This window comes from Hylobates moloch, unplaced genomic scaffold (genome assembly GCF_009828535.3).
Source record: "Hylobates moloch isolate HMO894 unplaced genomic scaffold, HMol_V3 SCAFFOLD_22, whole genome shotgun sequence".
Taxonomy (NCBI): Eukaryota; Metazoa; Chordata; class Mammalia; order Primates; family Hylobatidae; genus Hylobates; species Hylobates moloch.
The window spans coordinates 30,485,077-30,506,385 of record NW_026652297.1 but is presented as its reverse complement, the minus strand read 5'-3'; the positions used below and the strand labels follow the sequence as shown (position 1 = coordinate 30,506,385).

The window sequence follows — 21,309 nt, the reverse complement described above, 5'->3', positions numbered from 1 at the left end:
TTTTTCTGCTTCCATTGAACTTGTTATGTCCCAGAGCAAATCATTATCTTCATTCTCAGCTGACTCCTTTCTTCTTCCCTATCCTACCAGACCTCACCATTCTCACAGTCCTGCCAGCTCTCTTGCCTTTGAAGACCCCTCTGCTCCTCCAGGCACTGAGTCCTATCGTTCTTCAGAATGTCCCTCACTTCTCCCCTGTCCATTGCATTCCCTACTGGGCTCCCACTGCACTCTATGTGGATTGGTGTCATTTTTCTAGGACTGGCCTTCCTGCTTTCTTCTTATCTCTTCCCATCCATTGTGAACCTTTCTTCACAAAGGCCAGATGCACCTTTTGCTATGGCCTGAATGTTTGCATCTCCCCAAAATTCATATGTTGAAATCCTTACCACCAAGGTGATAGTATTATGAGGTGGGGTCTTCAGGAGGTTATAAGGTCATGGGGACAGAGCCCTTGTGAATGGGATTAATGCCCTTATAAAAGAGATTCCTCGCTCTTCGTACCATGTGAGGACACAGCTAGACAGCACCATCTATGAACCAGAAAACGGGCCCTCAGCAGACACCAAATGAGCTGCTTTGATCTTGGACTTCTCAGCCTCCAGAACTATGAGAAATACATTTCTGTTGTTTGAGATACCCAGTTTATAATATTTTGTGATAGCAGCCCTAACAGACCCAGATGGCTTTTTAATTCATTGCTTATATCTTATTACTATCCTATCGAAACCCTTCAGTGGCCTGTAACCCCAAAATTACATCTAGCTGTTTCGTTTTGTTAATTAATTGGGATGGTTTCAACAAGTAATAGAAAATCCAACTCACATTGGTTTAAGAAAAGAAATACAGGATTCATATAAGAGCCATCCAGAAGTAGGATCGATGGCTCAGGGCTGTGAAAGATCTAACTTCTTTCCATCTCTCCAGCACTGGCTTCATGCTAAGGCTGGTGTTTCCCATGATTTAAGTTGCCTAACAGTGAAATCAAGGGCTTCATGCTTCCCCAGTAACTCCCAGTGAAAGATGTAGTCCCTGTGTGTAGGTGGGTGGGTGGATGGGTGTGTGTGTTTCCAAAGATAAAAAAAAAAAAAAACTTTCCCAAAATCATCTAGTAGACCTTTCCTTTCAGTTCTTTATTGGGCTAAAGTTGCTGTCAGTACAATAAGGGTTTGGCGCTTGCTTGTTGCGCATGTCTGATGTGAATTGGCTGCAGTTCTGTTTCCTATCATCTAATTCTAGGGCCCATATTGAAGGAAAACTCTTATCTAGGACATTGCCAGACCCATCCCTGGGCTCATTTTCATTAGCCAAAGTAAGTCCACAGCAAGATGGGCATCAACGAGGTCCACAGGAAAGACAGTAAGTATTATGAAGACTCACAGATCTACCTACATTGGGGTCATGGACCCATTCCTGAACTTGCTATCAGCAGTGGGTGGATATAATCCCTACACCAATCAGGCATACCCCTTAAGCTAAAGTCTGGTCTCCAAGAAGGTTTTCTGTAACCCAGTTGGAAAAAGGAAGCTGAAGACTTAATCACTTAACCACTTAACCAAGTGTCCAATATACTTGGCATTCAAGGTCTTTCATGTTTTTTTTCCCAACCCAAAGATCCAGTCTTCTCTTTCTGCTCTCCCACTCATCCATGAATACCTTCTTCTAGAGACAAACATTCCTGACCTTTGCTGACATTGGTTCTCACAGCCTGGCCTTCCATCCTGGCTACACCCTATCTCTTTCTAGAAATATCTCCCCTATCACTCCCATCCACTGACATTACTTTTCCTCTGACTTCAAACACCACTTATTCACATAGACTCATAAAATGTGATACATTCAAGGACCTTAAAAATAACTTAGTTCAGGCCGGGCGCAGTGGCTCATGCCTGAAATCCCAGCACTTTGGGAGCTGAGGTGGGCAGATCACCTGAGGTCAGGAGTTCGAGACCAGCCTGACCTATATAGTGAAACCCCGTCTCTAACAAAAATTACAAAAATTAGCCCGGTGTGATGGTGCATGCCTATAGTCCCAGGTACTAGCGAGGCTGAGGTGGGAGGATCACTTGAGCCCAGGAGGCAGAAGTTGTAGTGCGCCGAGATTGCACCACTGCACTTCAGCCTGGGCAACAGAGTGAGGCCCTGACTCAAAATAAATAAGTAGCTTAGTTCAGCATTCCCTAAACAGGAGACACGCCAACCCTTTAAGATGGTTTGTGTCTCCCTGCTAAAAAAAACAGTGGTAGAAAAAGTAGGTCAGACACTATCTATAAGTGTTACAGTCTCTTAATTATTAACAATGTCCATTAGCATACTAGAATTTCTGGAAAGTTTTTAGGAAATTATTATGATTAAGAAATAATTGTCATGGTTACTAAATACATTATATAATAAATACAGTTAATATATAATGTATAATATGTAATATAAAATATATCATAAAATTATGATTAAGAAATTAATAGTTAAGAAATTAAACTTTGGGCCGGGCGCGGTGGCTCACACTTGTAATCCCAGCACTTTGGGAGGCCGAGGCGGGCGGATCACGAGGTCAGGAGATCGAGACCACGGTGAAACCCCGTCTCTACCAAAAATACAAAAAATTAGCCGGGCGTGGTGGCGGGCGCCTGTAGTCCCAGCTACTCGGAGAGGCTGAGGCAGGAGAATGGCGTGAACCCGGGAGGCGGAGGTTGCAGTGAGCCGAGATCACGCCACTGCACTCCAGCCTGGGCGACAGAGCAAGACTCCGTCTCAAAAAAAAAAAAAAAAAAAAAAAAGAAATTAAACTTTAAATTGACATTTTACAAATATATTTGTCACTGATTAGTGTCCTGCACAACTAGTAAGTATTCCCTGTTACTTAGGAAAATGCTGATGTAGGCCAAAGCCTTCATTTCATAAATTACATTCCTGAGATACAGATAGGTCTAGTGACTTGTGTCAGGTCACATAGCACCTGTGGTGGAAGATCCAGGTTTGGAGGTAAAACTCAGTTTGAGGACTGTCTTTTAAGTAGGTGTTTTAAGGTAGATTAACCACAAAACATTAGAAATAATTGATGTCCTCGGCTGGGCGTGGTGGCTCACGCCTGTAATCCCAGCACTTTGGGAGGCCGAGACAGGTGGATCACAAGGTCAGGAGATCGAGACCATCCTGGCTAACCCAGTGAAACCCTGTATCTACTAAAAATACAAAAAAAAAAAAAAAATTAGCCAGGTGTGGTGGCGGGCACCTGTAGTCCCAGCTACTCAGGAGGCTGAGGCAAGATAATTACTTGAACCCAGGAGGAAGAGCTTGCAGTGAGCCAAGATCGTGCCACGGCACTCCAGACTGGGCGACAGAGCGAGACTCCGTCTCAAAAAAAAAAAAAAAAAGAAATATTGATGTCCTTGTGTTAAATGAGGATCATAATAATATCCACTTCTCAGTGTTGTTAAAGGATTAAATAAGATAATGTGTAAAAGCATTTTATTTGATTTATAATTCAATAGAAATAAACTATTATTGCATTTGGAGAGTTAGAACTACAACTCAAATCTCCAGGCTCCCTGTCCAGTGCTCCCTGTCCTACACCATCCTGGCTCTCAACCTTTCTTATTCTGTTGGTCATTTAATTATTTTGCTACCTTTTAGTCATTTGGCCATTTCTAGTCTGTGTGCCTGTGTCGCCATCAAGACTAGGTGGGCGCGGTAGCTCTTGCCTGTAATCCCAGCACTTTGGGAGGCCAAAGCAGCGGATCACTTGAGATCAGGAGTTCAAGACCAGCCTGGTCAACATGGTGAAACTCCGTCTCTACTAAAAATATAAAAGTTAGCCAGGTGTGGTGGTACGTGCCTGTGATCCCAGCTACTTGGGAGGCTGAGGCAGAAGAATTGCTTGAACCTGGGAGGCAGAGGTTGCAATGAGCCAAGGTCATGCCACTGCACTCCAGTCTGAGCAACAGAGCAAGACTCCGTCTCAATAAAAAAAAAAAAAAAAAGAATGTAAGTTCTTTCAAGACAGTAATACATCTTCTACATCCACTGTTTCTTCACAGCACCAAGCACAATATTGAATATAAAGTATTTGAAAAACACTCAATAAATTAAATAAATTAAATTTTCCTCTAAAGCCAACTGGAAAATAGTATTCAGTATAGAGTAAAAAATTTTTCAGAAACGTACTAATTTCTTAGTCTCTACCTGAATACTAAGAAAGAATTGAAGACAATTCAGTGCCCTAAAAGAAGTATACTATTTACTGAAAAGTTACAAGATCTCTAAATTTGGAAAGGACAGCTTTATTCCTGAGAAGAGTTGCAATCTGCATGCTGGGAAGCAGAGCCACTGGCTGAGATAGAGAAGGGAAGGGTGGGACAGGAGTTTTATGCTAAACACGCTGGCTAAACATACATAAAGGGGGTTACCTACATGCGTGATAAGCAAATTTACATGTTACATAAATCCCATGTTCACACAGGGGTGGAGACTTAACATTAAAATGCAGCAAAATTAGGCTCTATAGGCTCTATACATTAAAAGGTGACACTCAGGACAAAAAGGCACTACGTGTGCAGCCTCTGTAAACCAGTCAGAACCAGTTCATGGTCAATGGTCATTTGTAAGGGAAGAATGCTTTGTGAAACTGGTTATTTGCCATGTCAAAAATCACAAAAAGGGATGGGAGTTGGGCCACAGTATCAGGTGGTGTGCTGAAGTCTGTGGAGGAGTGAGTCTTATTTCTTTTCCAGGGCTGGTTTCTATTTAACTCTCAGGAAAAAAAGAAAAGAAAAGAAAAGTATAGTGAAGAAGGGGGTGTACTGAGGCGTGACCAACTTGCCATCCTGTCACTGCCTGGAAATTTAGTTTTTAAAGTTTTTCTGGAGTCCCCTTGGCCAAGAGGGGTCTGTTCCACCAGTCCAGGGGGCACTTAGGATTTTATTTTAATTTCACAATATTCATGCAGAGGGAGTTTCAAAGAAAATGAGATAGATAATTTAAAAGTTTGACCTGTGAAAGGAAGGTTTAGGAATATGAGAGTTTTTTTAGTTCTCATTATGAAAAATTCTAATTGTGTTTCATAATGACAAGTCCTTGCAAAGTTAAGTTTCTATGCACAGCTTCAAAACACTTTAAACGAAAATACATGGGCATATATATATATGTTCTATTTAAACAAATATACATGGGCACATACATGTTCTATTACTAGTGCTAACAATTACAAATTCTGGGGAGACTTAAAAATTGGCCTTTATGATTTTTTAAATGGGTGGAACATTTAGATTATCTGTAGTCCTAGAACTTCTTGTGTTTAAATCATCAGTTTCCAAAATAAGTGGAAAATGTTTCAAAATCTATAGAGAAGAGCCCTCACATTCCCAAGATTTTTTTCTTTAATAGTCTATTATTAATGCTTGTAACAGCAAATAATTGCCATTACTATTGTAGGATTAAAATTCTACCTGCTTGTATCCCTCAACAGACACTAATGGATAAATTGTTTTGTTTCGGTTTTTGTTTGTTTTTGAGACAGGGTCTTACTCTGTCACCCAGGCTGGAGTGCAGTGGCACAATCTCTGCTCACTACAACTTCTATTTCCCAGGCTCAAGCAATCCTCCCACGTAGCTGGGACCACAGGTGTGCACCACCATGCCCAGCTAATTTTGGTATTTTTTTGTAGAGAGAGGTTTCGCCATGTTGCCCAGGTTGGTCTTGAATTCCTGAGCTCAAGCAATCCACCCACCTCAGCTTCCCAAAGTGCTGGGATTACAGGCATGAGCCACCATGCCCAGCTCTGAAATTCTTTTTTGAAGCTAACTTTAAAAATTACCTTTATTCTACTTCTTTGTTTTATATCTCCCTTTACGCAATTCATTAATATATCCAGGTAAATGGATTCATGAAACATTAATGAATGGCATGTTTCCTACAGCCTTTAAAAATTCTGGAAATATTTTAAATATAAGACATGAATTTTTGCCAAAGTTATATTTAAAAGTTTAATTAGTTGAAATACAATTTAATCACATGTATCAGTCAGGATAAGCTAAGTTATGCTACACTAACAAACCTCTCCTAAATCTCAGAAAGCAGCCATTCATTTCTTGTTCTCACTATGCATCCAACATGGGTGGTAGGTGGCTCTGTTCATTTTAATCACTCAGGACTCAATCTGATGGAGGCTCCATTTCAACATGTGCTTCCACACTCACCGTATGAGTGAATGGGCAAGCTGTAGTGACTTATACTGGCAATTAAATGCTTCCGCCCTTGGCAAAAATGTACATCACTTCTACTTCCATTTCATTGACTAAAAACAATCTAATCATGTCCAAGTAAATCCTATCAAATTTTTGTTGTTGTTGTTTGATTCTTTCTGGCTTAAATTCTACTCCTGCATAGTCCAATACATCAGTCACTAGCCACATGTGGCTAATGAACTCTTGAAATGTGCTAGTCCCAATTGCAATAAGTAAAAAACGCACACTGTATTTCTAAGACTTACTACAAATAGGAATGCAAAATATTTCATTAATCATTTTCTCATATTGATTACACATTGAAATAATATTTTAGACATACTGGGACAAACAAAATATATTAAAATTAATTTCACGTTTCATTTTACTTTCATGTCACTATCAGGAAATATAAAATGTGCTTCACATCGTCTTTCTGTTGGAGAGTTTTCTGGCTTATTCAGGATTTTGTCGGTCAGTTCAAGGGTCTGCTCTTCCCCTTCTCTCATGGACCAACTCCAGGTAGACTAAGTCTGCAAGGAATGCAGAGTGAGGGGCTTATCGGGCACAGGCTGTCCTCTGTTCTCTTCTGTTATCCGTGGAGATGTACTTCATCCCACCTAGTCTTTCATGGGCAGCCTCTAGACTCAATGCATCCTCAGCTGAGGTCAGTACTTCTAGCAAGATTTTCAACTTAAGAGTCCATGCCTGAGCACTGACAAGATCGTCTCAATGAGACACAGGGGCTCTGTGAGTCTTCTGTCCATTTCAGGTCCATTTGCCTTTCTCAACAATTGATGGCCCATTGTTCTCTTACTGTAGTGGACACAGCACTTCTTTACAACATTGACAATCTCCTGGAGCAACTCCCTCAAACCTATGTGCATTTTATTTATTGCAATAAAATATATATATAATTTACTATTTTAGCCATTTTTAAGTGAACAGTTCTGTGGCATTAGATACATTTACACTGTTGTACAACCACCACCACCACACACCTCCAGAACTCTTTCATCATGCCAAACTGAAACTCTGTACCCGTTAACTACATGCATTTGTTGCCTTTTGGAGACAGGGTCTCACTCTGTCGCCCAGGCTGGAGTGCAGTGATGCAATCTTGGCTCACTGCAACCTCTGCCTCCAGGGCTCAAGCAATCCTTCCATCTCAGTTTCCTGAGCAGCTGGGACTACAGGTGCCCACCACCGCAACTGCCTAATTTTTGGATGTTTTGTAGAGATGGGGTTTCGCCATGTTGCCTAGGCTGGCTTGAACTCCTGAGCTCAAGCAATCTGCCTGCCTCAGCCTCCAAAAGTGCTGGGATTACAGGCATGAGCCATCATACCCAACCAACAATGGGCATTTTATTATTTTTTGAGACAGTCTCACTCTCTCGCTGAGGCTGGAGTGCAGTGGCATGATCTCAGCTCACTGCAACCTCCTTCTCCTGGGTTCAAGTGATACTCCTGCCTCAGCCTCCCGAGTAACTGGGACTACAGGCGTGTGCCACCATGCCCGGCTAATTTTTTTTATTTTTAGTAGAGACAGGGTTTCACCATGTTGGCCAGGCTGGTCTCGAAATCCTGACCCCAGGTGATCTGCCTGCCTCAGCCTCCCAAAGTGCTGGGATTACAGAGTGAGCTGCCACACCCAGCCATAATGTGCATTTTTAATTTTATTTTATTTATTTTTTTATTTTTTTGAGACAGAGTCTTGCTCTGTCACCCAGGCTGGAGTGCAGTGGGGCGATCTCGGCTCACTGCAAGCTCTGCCTCCCGGGTTCACGCCATTCTCCTCCCTCAGCCTCTCCGAGTAGCTGGGACTACAGGCACCCGCCACCACACCTGGCTAATTTTTTGTATTTTTAGTAGAGACGGGGTTTCACCGTGGTCTCGATCTCCTGACCTCATGATCCGCCCGCCTCGGCCTCCCAAAGTGCTGGGATTACAAGCGTGAGCCACCGCACCCGGCCGCATTTTAAACATCATCTCTTCCTCGCCCCAGTGGAACTCAATTCAGGGCCAGGCCATTGGCTTTTTCTTTCAGAAGGCACACCAGGGATTCAATCTACTCTCAGTTCTTCTCTAAAAACTTCTCTTCCTCAAGATCTGTGAAGGAAAACTGGCTAAGCCAATACTTCTGGCCTGTAGTTTGTAAATAGTGTGTCCATATAATTTTTATCCAAACTTTTAAGAGTAAAGAGGGATGCTTGTAATAACTATATTAGCAGGGACAGCAAACAAACTTGGTCCATCCTAAGCAAATTGAGATATATGAGAACCCTATTTATTAATAAGCAATTCTCAAAGTGCAGACCGGGGACTCCCAGGGGTTCCTGAGGCTCCCTTTGGAGGTCCATGCTATGGTTCGAATGTTTGTCCTATCCAAAACTGATGTTGAAATTTAATTGCCATTGTAACAGTATTTAAGACATGGGACCTTGGAGAGGTGATTAGTCCATGAGGACTCTACCCTCATAAGAAGGATTAATACCTTTATAAAGAGGCAAGTTCAGTTCAGTCCTATTTGCCTCTTTGCTTGTTGGCCTTTCACCATGGGACAATACATCAAGAAGGCCCTCAGCAGATGCCTGTACCTTGACCTTGGACTTAACAGCCTCCAGAACAGTAAGAAAATAAATTTCTGTTTATTATAAATTACCCAGTCTCAGGTATTCTGCTATAGTAGCACAACATATACTGTAATAGTCCACAATGTCAAAACTACTTTTATAATACAAAGATAATATTTGCCTTTTTCACTTTCATTTCCTCAGAAGTATGCAATAGATGTTTCCAGAGACTACATGACATATGAGGTCATTACTCTGGTACCTAAAAGAATATATGTTTTGTTTTCTTGAGTTTTTAAGAATGTTTCAAGGTCATAGGTTTACTGTATGAACAAATATGTTTTCAGACATTAACTCTTTTTCTCAGGGCTTCAAATGAAGTTTTACCAGCTACCTTTGGCTATATCTGTTATAATCTCTCATTATTGTCCAATAAATCATTATTTTGAAATTCCAAAATCATTATTTTGGAATGCTCATGTGAAAATTTAAGAAAATATATCTTGTTGTCTTTTGCAATTTTATTTTTTAAATTCATCACTTTTAATTTCTAATAAAGTAAATACCTATATATAACCTACCCTACCACCTCCTCCACCCAAAAAAATCATGGGGTCCTCAATAGTTTTTAAAAGCATAAATGAGTCTTGAAACCAAAAAGTTTTAAAACTGCTGTTAGATATATTTTATGCTTAGTCCTTGGTATACAAAAAGACTTTAATTCTCTCAAAAAAAAAAATACCTCTTACAGTGAAACAAACCTTAGCTTTCAAGACCATCTGCTCTTCCAGGGGCTTTAAGAGTTTATCTTGTGTGGCAAAGACCAAGAATTTGATTCTGTGTTCAGCAGTTCACTTTCCCTAGTGATGCCTTTTTAATAGTAAAGGGGCTGAGGGAATAAATTGACTTGGAGAGAATTAAAAATCATTGTTTAATAGTTCAAAATATTATCCTTACACATCTATAAATCACATTGTGATAGAAAGATGGTATTTGACCAGGACCCGCAGTTCAGAACACCCAAAGTCTGCATTGTCACTCTCAGCATTTTGAAATGGTCAAAAGATATGTGAATTCAGAATACAGCCCAAGAAATGAACACTTCTAACCGGAAACTTGCCTTCAAACCTCCATAAAGAACCCTAGCCCTGGTAAAGTGAGTTAAGCCACATGCTGCCTGACTGCTATAAGGATTCCTTACTACAAGAGACCAAATACTTAACCCTATCCTCTTTAGAGGCAAATAAATATGAGGATCCTCACTTTGTGATCCACATATCTCAGTGGTAGAGAAGCTGAAAGTTTTCTGACATGGTTACATTTCTGGTATATACACTTCATTATTTCTAGGTTAAAAAAATAATTCCAAGATAAAGTTAATTTTAAGAAAAAGAAAGGAGGTGGGGAGTAAGGCAGAGCATCATTTGCTCAAGTAAAGTTTACGTTGCCCCAACTAATGTTCCTTTCCATGGTAATCTTGCCCAACATTAATACTGGGGTAACCCAACCTTAGCAGTACTCCAACACTCTACCATTGTAGTGGTGGTGGAGGTGCTTTACCTGTCTAGGTCAAGAGGCTAGCAAAGTTCTCCATTCACTCCTAGACAGTAGCCAACTCAGCCTACTCAGTCCCCGAGACAGTAAGTACCAAGCCTGCCAGGATCTCAGCACCTCCTAATAGCCGATGGGATCTGGAATCAGCTAGCAAGCCTATTAGTAACATGTCCCAGGAGGGCTCTAAGGCCCCTATTGGATTTGGCTTTAACCAATCAACCAATCCAAATGGGCTTCAGTGAGACCATCTGACTCCTAACCTCCTGGCAGTGAATCATGCCAGTGCCAGGAGATAGTCTGAAAGATCCTTTTAAATAACAAAGTGAGATCAGTCAGTCCTCACAATTCCACTGCCATTGGAACATTGTCATTTGAAAGACTGGGATATCCTTAGAATAAGCTAAAATTAAGTCAGCTTCCTTAGTCCAAGCCACATTTGATTTTGGTTAATTCCCTTCCCCTCCCAGACCACCATTTTGGACCCCAAATTCCTCACTGCATAAGTGCATGTGATCTAGTCTTTTGCTTCCTCATATTCACTCAGCCTCCAGTATTCCCCAGTCCTTGACCCTGCAGAGAAACCTCACTGCAGTCATTGTGCCTCTTCTCTTGGCACCGCTGGCTGCCTCAGCCCCTCAGCATCAGCATTGGCTATAGTATGACCTCCATCACACCTGCCACACATGACAAGAACCGCAAAAGCTCCAGTCCCCAGGTTCAACCTGTCTAGACACATAGAGACTCTGGCTCCCCACCCCATCTACTTCCAGATTCAGATGTAGCACTGTACCACTGGGCATCAGTCTGCCTCCCCAGAAGTCAGTTGAGGGGGACAGTCAACAAAACATTGAGACAGGGATGAACCTTCAACAAGAGTCAGGATGAGGAGAGGATCCAGTGAATGAGTTTCCCTCCGTTTTTCCCAATAACAAAAAATGTTCTGAGACACAGTACTTGGGATAGCCTGTGAAAGGGGGGCCATATAGCTAAGTAGCTTGCTTCCTTTCCTCTTTTCCTGCCTTACCTCCCTATTTTCCTCACTCTTACAGCCCTGGGATTGCACACCTCTGTGCCCACTTCCCAAGTAAGGCATTACTGCATAAGCTTTGCTTTGAGTTCTGTTTTCTGGGAAGTCTAGGCTAAGATATTAGAATCATGATATAATTTAGATGTGGATAGATTTCAATCAATTGTTCTTCTCAAGGGATAGATAGAAGATGTTGATGGGAAGGTGTTTGAAGCCACACTTGGTGCACCTAGAGCAAGAGGAGGTCAAAGAACAATGAGAAGTTTTGGAATAGTGTTCATCTGGCAGCTGTTGGTCTGGCCTCTTGTAAATGCAAATATGCTGGGACTCCTCTTATTTCCATTGTTCAATCCCACATTTTGTCTGGTCTTTGACTGCTCTCTGACTGCTCTCCTGCCTCTCTTGACTCATGCAGTTTGTCTCACATTTACTGGCTCTTGCAGTCTCCAGATTTGCCTTGCACCCGTGCCCTATGTTGCTCAGATTGACTTTCTCGGGCCTCTGGCTTCTCTTCCTCACCTATGGCCCCATGTTCTGGCATGGGACAGCCCTGACCCACTCCAGATGCTCAGCCAGCCAGCTCCATACATCTCAGCATGTGGCCATAATATCCTGTGCCCTTGAGTAGAAAAGAAATCTCTAGCCTGTGTCATAATGTGGGGAAAATTTTAATGAGATGATATTATAGGGAATGCAACTACTCCCCTATGCACATATTAGTTTCATACTGAAATAGGAGGGCCAGGTTAGAAAAACTAAACTCTTAAATTAATGCCAATTGGATACTATGTTCTGGGTTAAAATTTTGTCAGTACACATGAACTATTTGGAAGGCAGAAGAGACTCAATCCTGTGAATCAATAGAATTTTCGTAACATTTGTGCCTACGTAGTTTTTCACCAAAAATTTATCAAACAGGCACATTTTAAATGAAATGCAGTAATTGCAATTGGTTTCAGGTTAATCAACCAAAGATAGCAGTATATTTGGGGAACAAATTGCTAGCTAGAAATTGATCTGACTTAGAGTATTAAAATTGGGGTAAATATTTTTTTTTTTCTAAGACAGTCTCACTCTGTCACCCAGGCTGGAGTGCAGTGGCACAATCCCGTCTCACTGCAACCTCCACCTCCTGGGTTCAAGCTATTCTCCTGCCTCAGCCTCCTGAGTAGCTGGGATTACAGGCGCACGCCACCACACCCAGCTAATTTTTGTATTTTTAGTAGAGACAGGTTTTCGCCATGTTGGTCAGGTTGGTCTCAAACTGCTGACCTCATGATCTGCCTGCCTCAGCCTCCCAAAGTGCTGGGATTACAGGCGTGAGCCACTGTACCCGGCCGAAAGATTTTTTTTAAGGGTACAGGAAGTTAAGGTGAAAAGACTGAAGTGTGGTGACTGCTGAGTGACCAAACCTGGCCTTGATCCAGGCATCATGCCTCCCAGGGTAGAGGGTGGGGTTGGTGAAGCCAAAGGCAGGTTAATTTTTGGGGTCAAAGGACATTTGTGTTGTCCCTGGGCTTCTGGGTCATCTCAGCCTATGAGGTTCTGTCAGCCACCAAACATGGGACATGAAAATGGATTTGTTCAAGTGATTCCAAGCCTTGGCACCTTTTTAAGTGAGCAAGTGACACAGTGCCAGGCAAGACTCAACCTCTGCAAATGAATTAATTAGACTTTCAAAAAGAGCAAGTAGGCTCGCAGTGGTGTTTTATTACACAGTTTTCTAAGCGGTAATTGAAAAAGAAGCACTTGCTTTTAAATTCCCTCCTTGAGGTGTTAATTGTAGCAGGGAGGGACTGGGGAGACAGAACCCTCTGTAAAGTGAATCGCTTCCTCGCTCAGGACCTGATGGGTACAGAGCCTTTTATTGCTTGTTTTGGGAAATTGAAGGAGAAGAGCAGGTCACAAGGCTGGCCGTGGGAGATCCAGCCATTGCTGTAATAGAGAAATTTTAAACATGCTCCTACAGTGCTCTGCTTCCAAACTACTATAGATCAGAAGGTTCATATGAATCAAATTTTTAAAAAGCACTGGACTTGATCCTGCCATTGCCATCTGGGTAGCCTGCCACCTGTCTTCCAGTTCTCTCCTTTCTCCCTTTCCTTCCATCAAGAAAACCTAGTCTCTGGGCTATTGTTCAACCCAATGCTTCAAGTTCCTTAAGATTTGCTGAGTAGCTACGACATATGAGCCATTCAAGAGCTACAGCAGTGAATAGGATAGTCTGTCCTCCTAGAAGATGTAATAAGGGGAAGACGGGCATATGCCTTGAGTCTGAACAGATTCACAGACCCCGTGGTATAAGAAATAAGAAAATGCAGTGGAAGTGATAAACCACGGAAGATGAAAGAGTTATGCATGTCACTTTTGGCCCACCTAGGGTTAGGGTCAGAGTTGAAAGTTATGAAGAAATCATCCAATCAAATCCCTTCACTAATGCTGGCCAGACACGGTGGCTCATGCCTGTAATCCCAGCACTTTGGGAGGCTGAGGCAGATGGATCACCTTAGGTCAGGAGTTTGAGAGCAGCCTGGCCAACATGGCAAAATCCCATCCTACTAAAAATACAAAAAATAGCCAGGCATGGTGGCTGGCGCCTGTAATCCCAGCTACTTGGAAGGCTGAGGCAGGAGAATCACTTGAACTTGGGAGGCAGAGGTTGCAGTGAGCTGAGATCTCGTGCCATTGCACTCCAGCTTGGGCAAGACCCTGTCTCAAAAAAACAAACAAACAAACAAACAAAAGGCCGGGCACAGTGGCTCACGCCTGTAATCCCAGCACTTTGGGAGGCCGAGGCGGGTGGATCATCTGAGGTCAGGAGTTTGAGACCAGCCTGGCCAACATGGTGAAACCCGTCTCTACTAAAAATACAAACATTAGCCAGGCGTGGTGGCAGGCGCCTGTAATCCCAGCTACTCGGGAGGCTGAGACAGGAGAATTGCTTGAACTCGGGAGGCGGAGGTTGCAGTGAGCCAAGATCACACCATTGCACTCTAGCCTGGGGGACAAGAACGAGACTTTGTCTCAAAAAAAAAAAAAAAAAAAAAAAAAAAAAAATCCCAAATCCCTTCACTAATGCTGTCGTGTCCCTGGATACCTGGGATTGCAATTATGTAAGATCAGTAAGAGCATAGGTCCTGGTGCCAGGTGACATTTTGAGTCATGGCTCTACCACGTGACCCTGAGCAAATTACTTACCCCTTTTCTGTGTCCCAGGGTCCTCATCTGTAAAATGGGGATGATAATAGTACCCACCTCTTAGGTTTTTCATGAGAACGGAATACATTTATACATGGAAAGCACTTATAATGCAGCCTGGCACATGGGAAATGCTATCTCTATTCAAACTGGCTGAAGGTCTGGTAGAGCCTCACAGAGGAGAGGGATGATGGAGAGGGACTCACGGGAGCCTCTAAGGGGTGGCAGAGGACTTTAGGAGACCCAGCATAGGACCAAGCCATGCAGGTGTCCAGTACAACAGGCACACACACATTACCCTGAGGATAAGCCCACTCACCACCCAACCTCACTTTTGTACAAGGGAAAAAGAAAAGGAGAAAAAGGAGCCGGGATCAAATGAGAATTTATATCAAAGGCACAGAGGAAAAAAAAATCTGGCAATGGCCATTTATCTGAAGGTAAGTAAGTTTTTTTGCTATGGACACAGGAGAGCTTAAGAGCTAAGTCCAGCTCAGTTGCAGAGAAAAAGGTTCTATTTTGCACAACTGAGTTGGTGGCTGAAATTCATACCCAAGAATCAGATCAATGAAATTGCCCCATGCCTTGCTCACTACATTCCTGCTTTCTGTTTCCGCAGCTGCTTCCTCTGGTCATTGATGTGTCAGCTCCCGCTGTGCCTCAGCCCTGCTGCTCCCCGGAAGCCCCGCCTTGCAAATCACAAAATGTACCCAGCACTCCCTCACCCAGCCTGGGTTGGCAGTGGCCCCACAGGACACATGGGAATGATGATCTTTAAGTCTCAGATGCTTCATGAATAAAGTGGATGTGATGGTGCCAAATCTGATTGAAAAGTGGGGAATCAGCTGACCTTTCCCAGGGATTAAAGCATCACCTGCTGTGCACGGGTTTTGTGATACATTAAGGCGGTAGCGCATGTATGGTACCAGGAGTAACATTATGTTATTTTAAATAACAAAATAAGTGCTCAGGAAACAAATTATGTTGTAATAATTATTTTGTTCTTTGGGTTCTAAGATCTCTGATGTTGCAAAATACATATACGCGTGGGTTTCTATGAGGGCACTTCCATGGAAATGAATGTAGAGTTGTACATAGGAAAGCTGGGAGGAAAGCTGGGAGAGATGGGGGCAGCTAGAAAGTATTCTAGCTAAACATAAGAACAGCCTGGAAGACCAGACATGGTGGCTCACGCCTGTAATCCCAGTGTTTTAGGGGTCTGAGGAAGGAGGATTGCTTAAGCCCAGGAGTTTGAGGCTGCAGTGAGCCATAATCATGCCACTGCACTCCAGCCTGAGCAACAGAGCAAGAATCTAAAAGTAAAAATAACAAATAAAAAAAACCGCCTGCATGAAGTTTCAAAAAATCCCATTGTCCAGGGCACTCCACGACAATTACATCAGAATTTCTAGGGATAGGCTGCAAACATGAGTAATTTTTTAACCCCCCAGGTGATTCCAATGTGCTGACAAGGTTGGGACCCAGCTCTGCAGTTTAGATCTTTGCTTCTCAAAATGTGATCGTGGACAAGCAGCATCAGCAGCCCACAGAGGGTGTTTGTTAGAAATGTGAAGTCTAATTTACATTCTCACCAACTACCTATTGGGTACTACGCTTACTACCTGGGTGACAGATCCATACCCCAAACCTCAGCATCACACAATATACCCGTGTAGCAAACCTGCACATGAACCCCCTGTATCTAAAAGTTGAAATTATTTTAAAAATAAATAAATAAGAAATGCAAAAATCTCGGGTGTCAACCCAGATCTACTAAATAAGATCTGCCTGGGAACAAGTTCCCATCCTACTAGGTTTTTCGTGAGGACTAAATGAGCCTATGCACGTCAAGGACTGTTGCAGATATGACCCTGCTGGGACATGGGAACTGTACTCTCTGTGGCTGGCTAAGCTTTGGTGATCCCTGGGCCTCGGTTTCCTCTCTGATAAAACAGGATGCTGAGCTAGACGATCACGGCCCTGGCATCTGATCAGTCTGTGGCCTTCTGCCCAAAGCAGCCCCTGATAAGCCATGGTCCCTCCCCCACCCCCGGCCCTGGCCGGGATCCCCAGGGTGTCCTGCTGAGGAGTCCAACCCAGGAGCGACTGAATCTGGCAAGAGCTAAAAATTAATTCCCTTCGAATCAATAATTTGCAATTAAGCACAGAAGACACTAAGGCCAAGGGGGGCCGGCTTCTGGAGAGAGGACAGCTGAGCGCTTCAAGCCTTTGGAAATGAGAAGGGGGGGATGCCCAACCAGTTCCAAGCAAACAAATGAACATTCGGTTCCATTGTTTGTGAGGAAGCAGAGGGACTTAAGTGGTACTTGAAGAGTGGGGGTAAAAAAAATCAAGAGATTATATCAGCAGGACTCAAAGCCAGGAGCTAATTTACTCTCAGCAGCCCTCTTTGCTCACACACTTCCCGTGGCTCGGTGCCCCCACCCCGCCATGCTGGGGCCCTCTGAAGCCTTTACAACAGGGCTTCACAGTTTGCTGGCTTCAGGCAGCACCCAGCTCATGAAAGAATTGGAAGCCTGCCTGGGTCCCCGCCCCATCCTCAGCAGCAAGTGTCAGACCAGCCTGGGTGAGCGCCAGGCAGGCAGTGCCAATGGGGAGTGCAGATATGACAGAAGCAGAAGCTCAATGGAGCCAGGATGGAGAGATGGTTGCTGCTCCACAGTGATCGCTGCAATCTGGGGCCCAGAGCCATCCCATAGATCTCCAGAAATGTGCAGGAATATGTAGAAATTCTTGAAACAAAATGGAAATTTGTTTAATTTTAGAAGTAAATGGATGCCATGCAGCCCTGGGAGGTGGAAGAGGCAAAAATACAGTATAAAGAACCACAGTTCTGAAAAGACAGGAAATTCAATGTACAGAGATTGTGAAACCAAATGCTGCTTTTTTTGAGTTTCCACAAACCACAGTAAAACAAGGAAGGGAATGCCATTTTTTCCTCCCATAACAATTTAAAAATGACTTGCCTATGAGTCCTTAATAAGTCAAAGCTAAACTCCTTGCCAGAAAGGACAGGGAAGGGAATGATACCTATTGAAGACCTACTGTGTGCTGGGGTCTAGGGGCTTTAAAACAGCATCTCATCTGGTCCTCACAGTCCCATCTGGAGGTAGATTTTAGTATTGCCTTCATTTTACCTGGGAAGAAATTGCCCAGGATTGATGGCTCAAATCTGAACTAGGAATTGAGCTCCACTCTACGGAAAACATTCATCTGAAACACGAAGAAAGACACAAAGAACTACAAGACACCACTCCTACTTATGCTGTAGTTGGGAAAGCAAAATTCCTAAAGCAAAAAAGGTAACATCATCTGGCAAGCGCCACATGGGTAGAGCTGAAAAGAATAGTGGCATAAGTGTGAATAGGGAGAGATCAGCCAGGACTTGAGTGGACAGAAAGACACAGTGCACATTAGGGTTGAGGGGACCTTGAAAGAAAACATGGTTTGAAGGGTGAAGGGGAGGAGAAACATGCCAAGTGAAGGTAGCAGCTGGAACAAAGCCACGGGAATGAGGGTAAACTGGATCTGTTAGATGGTATGAAGACCATTCATGATGCATTTTTCTTTGAGGATGTTGTGATAACCTGGAATAAAAAGAATTGGCCCTATAAAGTTGTTGTCCAAATCTTTTTAATTGTGAAAGGAATTCTAAACCAAGGATATAATAAGGAAACAGAACTATTCAGTCATTTGACAACTATTTGCTTGTCTTGGGCCAAGACTCTAGGGCACAGCTGCTGGCTTGGCACGTTGTTAAGAGCTCAACCTCCCGCAGAAAACATGGAACCAGGTTCCAGTCTCTTAATAGGTGATAGAGAACTACAGACTGAGACTCCCACCCACCTATAACTATGTCAGATCATGGTGTGCTGTACTGTTCTCCTAAATGTAGAGCTAGGCTCTGGGGAAGGTTTCAAGCATCTCATTCTAGTCCACTGGAGTTATTTCTGTGAGCACCCCTGGAGAAGAGCCAGATGTACCACAAGTCAACTTTACATACTGGCCAAACCCAAGTCATTATCCGAAGAGAAAAGAAGCAAGAGGAACCAGGAAGCAGCTGAAACACTCTATGGGAGAAGTTTTGCATCTCTATTCTCTGTGTGGGGTAGAGAGGAGGCTGGTTGAGATTTCTCCTCTTTTCTCTTCTTCCTCCTCCCTCTAAAGCAAGACATTCCATCTCCAAGGAGGAAAAACTCTCATCTGGATTGTTTAAATTCCAGAACATTGTATTGGATGGAGCACTGTTCTACTGGGTGCAGCACCTAATAGAACAAAACATCCCAGGGCACATGAGTGCTGTATCTTAATACCAATGTAGCAGTCACATGAGCTATCCCAGGTTCAAGGTCCGTTCATCTTTTCTCTTCTCCTCCTTCTTCCCTCCATGTCAGAGTGGTAAAGATCCCTGAACTGCTCTGAGTGGTTCTATTTTCCCTATTTATATTCTATTTTTGCTCCCCTTTGGATGCACACTCTCTCTTTCTCTTGGGTAAAGGAGTCCTGGGAGGGACAGCATAGGCCAACTCTACTCTCATCATGGAAGCACTTAACTCTGTCTCTTCAGGGCTCCTTTTTGCTGAGTCTGACTTGTTTTTCCATTGCAGATGTAACGTTAAGACTTATACTTGGCTGTGGAGAGGAAAATACAAGAGTTCACATGATTTATTTATTTATTTTTATTTATTTAGAGACAGAGTCTTGCTCTGTTGCCCAGGCTGGAGTGCAGTGGTGTGATCTTGGCTCACTGCAACTTCCTCCTCTGGGGTTCAAGCAATTCTCCTGCCTCAGACTCTCCAGTAGCTGGGATTACAGGCATGTGACACCATGCCCAGCTAATTTTTGTATTTTTCGTAGAGACGGGGTTTCACCATGTTGGCCATGCTGGTCTCCAACTCCTGACTTCAAGTGATCCACCTGCCTCGACCTCCCAATTGTTTATTTTTGAGGCTATGTTGCCCTTCCTGGTATAGGGGAAACTGTGGAGGGGACTCAGCCCAGTTCCTGGAGTCCTACATCGGGGTAGGAAATGCTAAGTTTAGTCTTACTCACTGCCATGCTTTGTCTCCCCATGCACCTCCCTCCTCTGAGGAAGACCTAGTGAGAAGGAGAATTACCTAGACCAAGGCAGGATTCAAGTATTTCGGAGTACCCTAGGCAAATATAATGGTCACTGCTTCCTAACCCAAGCCCTTAATAAGACTCAGTGTCTGGGATGCAACACTCACCTGAAATCATCAACTCCCTGGGAAACGAGGAAAATTGGAGGTTCTATGCAAATCCCCTCTTCCCACTTCTCATCCCCTTCTGCGACTGAAGCACACACACAGACGTGCACACACACAACGCGGCTCTACACAAATTAGATTGAGACGTTTTCTGGAAAAACAATCCATGGTTCTGTTTCCATGGAAGCAGTCGCAGGTCCCCAGTGGCAGCAAATGGCAGGCAGACGGCGGTGAGGGAGCTCGCGGTGCGCTCTGGGCCCGCTCCTCGCCGCCCAGCTGAGCAGAATGCGCGGCGGGAAAGTGGGAGGCAGCGTTGAGCTGCACCAGAAAAACCAGGCCTCTAGGGAGACAGTGAACCCCAGCTGTGCCCCCTCTTTTGGGGCAAATGTACATCTGGGCACTCTGGGCACGGCTCCAGCCAATCAGCCAGGCTTATCCTCCCACAGCTTCTCACAAAAGCCTGCTCGCTCAGAGCAGATGGCAGTGCCAAGACGGAGGCTCCACCGAGATGGAGGCCACCCACGGGGCTGGCGCTGCGAGAACGTTGCTGCTCCTTGCAAATGCCCTTTGTCCCACCCCCATCTGTAAGGCACCCTGCTTGCCTCAGCTCCTAAAGTGAGTACCCCAAATGTGGTTCGTGTCCTATGAGTGGTCCCCAAGGTGATGTGAGGTGGGGCATTCATGAATATTCTCTAAAAATTTTAAGTGACATATTTATTGTAATGTGTGCTCGAGGAAAAAAAAAAAGGGAGACTGGGCATGATGGCTCATGCCTAGTCCCAGCACTTGGGGAGGCCGAGGTGAGAGGACTCCTTGAGGCCAGGAGTTCAAGACCAGTCTGGGCAACACAGGGAGACCTCATCTCTACAAAAAAAAAAAAAATTTTTTTTTAATGAAAATAAACACAGACTCCAATTTCGTTAATAGTATTGCTTAACATAAAACTAAAGTATATGTTTAAATAAAATGAGTCCATTTTGAGGTATTATGAAACAAATGATAGGATGGACATTTCACAGATACAACAACTAAAGAATGTGACAATTGGGTGTGAATAAACAAAGATTGGGAAACCTGTGTTAAGGAAAAGATTACAACATCCAAGGTCCTCTTTTAGAACTGCACAACCTTCCAAGCAAGAGGAAAAAATGCTTGAGGTGACAGGTACAAGATCAGGGCTCTGGAAAGGGGACCCCACCGAATTCTCCCATGGGGCCAATATATTGGGTGTTCCCTTTGCCTCCCCTAGTTGACATCCAATGCCAATGCCCAGCACACTTTGCTGGGGCTCCCAAGAGTGGTGTCAGATAGGATATTCAGCTTGTGGAATTGTGTTTCATACTGACCCCAAGCCTACCCTAAATCAATTTTCTGGTAAGCAAGACCAGACAATGCAGAAGGCCCACTTAGAACCATGACCTTGGAGCCAGCTCTAAGCAGCAAGCAATGTGCTCCTTTCTCCCCAGCCACACCCTGGCTGCTGTCA

The 21,309-nt window shown here is 43.7% G+C and overlaps 1 long non-coding RNA gene across 1 annotated transcript in view; it reads right to left on the bottom strand.

Annotated features, from left to right (window-relative positions):
* The window catches only part of LOC131382271 (uncharacterized), a 148,189-nt gene extending 128,271 nt beyond the window's left edge, over positions 1-19,918 (bottom strand). Inside the window, exon 1 of the long non-coding RNA XR_009211581.1 lies at positions 19,824-19,918. This is a non-coding gene — a long non-coding RNA (uncharacterized LOC131382271). The remainder of the gene's footprint in view (positions 1-19,823) is intronic.
* Between the last annotated feature and the right edge of the window lie 1,391 nt (positions 19,919-21,309).